At 42.7% G+C, this 2,237-nt stretch overlaps 1 pseudogene; it reads left to right on the plus strand.

Moving 5' to 3' along the window:
* Nucleotides 1–600: 600 nt before the first annotated feature.
* On the plus strand, nucleotides 601–1,713 carry LOC102514120 (annotated as a pseudogene).
* The last annotated feature ends 524 nt before the right edge of the window (nucleotides 1,714–2,237 follow it).

Genomic DNA, 2,237 nt, shown 5'->3' on the forward strand with positions numbered 1-2,237 from the left:
ATGATGGAATATACTGCCATTAATGTTCACGAAGCATATTTACTGACATGGAGGAAATTTATGAGGTTAAATGAATAATATATTTTAAATGGCATGTATAACATGATACAATTTTGAAAGAAAAAACTTTAAACAGTATGTGCATCAGGCATATGTTAGCAGTGTTCAAATGCTACATAGAGCAAAATGTTAATAGTTTTATCTTTAAATGATACAGTTTTCATGTTTATTCCTGTTTAAAAAAATACTACCTGTGAAATAAGCCCAAATCATAAATCCAGAGTTATTTCTTCAGTAACCCCTCAGTCTTTCTCCTTTCTCCATCACTAAGTGAGTAAATGATGGAAGAGGCTGAAACCCGTTATCATCAATTAATAGTCATTAACCCCTCCCCTCTAGCACAGCCTCTGTAATTTGCACAATAAAGAAATGAGTCTAAAATCCCGGGATTTTCATGCACTTTACTGAACCTGCTAGTGTTTCTGCTTTTAAGCTAGAACTTTAGGCAGCACATCCAAAATGATATGTTCCCATGTAAAGCAAGTGATCAAAAACTTAAATGGGCTGCGCGTGGGCGCGGCAGGCGGGTGGGCCGCGGCCGGCTGTCGCGGTCGTGGTGGGTAATGCGGCCCTGGCTGGCACCTTGCGGTTGGCCGGGGAGTTAGCTTGGAACCCGGTTGCTGGGACGCATCAGGTCAAAGATGCCTTTCTTTGGGAATACATTCAGTCCGAAAAAGACGCCCTCTCGAAAGTCGGCTTCTCTCTCCAGCCTGCATAATTTGGATCGGTCAACCCGGGAGGTGGAGCTGGGTCTTGACTACGGAACCCCCACTATGAGCCTGGCGGGGCAAAGCCTGAAGTTTGAAAACGGCCAGTGGACAGCAGAGACAGGGATTAGTGGGGGTGTGGACCGGAGGGAGGCTCAGCGCCTCCGGAGACGGATCCAGCAGTTGGAGGAAGAAAAGAATCTCTTGCGGCTGAAGGTGGACATCCTGCTGGACATGGTGAGCTTTCTGAGACCACTGCCGAATCCCACTTAATGGAGAAGGAATTGGATGAACTGAGGAGTGTCAGCCGGCGGAGAAAATGAAGACCCCAAAGACCTCTGTTAGGAGAATAGGGGGAAACCCATTGATCAGAAGAAGAGGACCTGGCTGAGGGATTTTTTTTAGCCAAACTAGTAAATTAGGTCTTGGGAGAGAGTATCATATAATGGGGCCAAAAGGCACTGCCACCTTGGGTTGGCAGTAGGAAGGTGACAGCATTCCAGAGGAAACCAGGACTCCAGGCCAGTCCAGTGCTTCACAGCACAGGGAGGTCTGGGGTGATGAGAAGCCTTTGGGTACTCTTCCTGGCACTTAACATACACACACACACACGTGGCCCAGGCTCACCCTCATTGGACAGACTCTGTTGGGAGAAGCAGGAGTTTATCATATCCCCCCTCACATTGGTGTTTGGGGTGTGTCACCAGTTGTACAGAGCCCTGCTGCAAGGGGGTCTCAGACGAGAGGTTCTCCTGGTTGTCTGCCCTTCAGGCCACTCTCTCCCTCCTGTAAAGAATACTGTTCCTGGAATCCACAACCTCCTCTGGCTTCAGCATCTTAGCAGCAAGCACCAGCCTTCCACAGCAACACTATATTTTTGTGCTACTTTCCTGTTTACCCTACTTTTTTAAATTAAATGATATTATATAATCAAAAAAAAAAAAAACTTAAATGATCTGGGTCTGTCTTATACACCTAAAAAGCTCACTGTAGCTTTTACCAGTGTGGTTTACCATTTCTCAAAATTGCATCTATGACATCTGCCTCTGTCATTTTAGAGACGATTGAAAGTTTGATATTGAATATGGAATGTTATTATACTGCATAACAGGTCTGTAATTGATGGTTAATCACTCATATTGAAAGGCAGCCAAGGCCAAATAGACTATGCACTTAGTATTTCTTTTTCTTATGTTCTAATGGATTCATGCTTTTAATTAAATTAGCCAAATTCTGGCAAGAAAAAAACAAAATCAAAGAAAACAAGTTGCCACTTAAACATTTTAAAAAGTCAAAAATGACTACATAAACTGCATAATAATAAAAATATATTTCCAAAAGCAATGGCCAACACAAAGCACCATTCACTTTTTAAAAAAAAAAAATAGAGCATTCCTATTTTAAAGCAAGAAAGAATTTGCAGTACAATGAGTTACCTTAAAGATAAAGAAATTCTAAATTTTACTTGGT

The sequence above is a fragment of the Camelus ferus genome, chromosome 1 (genome assembly GCF_009834535.1).
Source record: "Camelus ferus isolate YT-003-E chromosome 1, BCGSAC_Cfer_1.0, whole genome shotgun sequence".
NCBI classification, from domain to species: Eukaryota; Metazoa; Chordata; class Mammalia; order Artiodactyla; family Camelidae; genus Camelus; species Camelus ferus.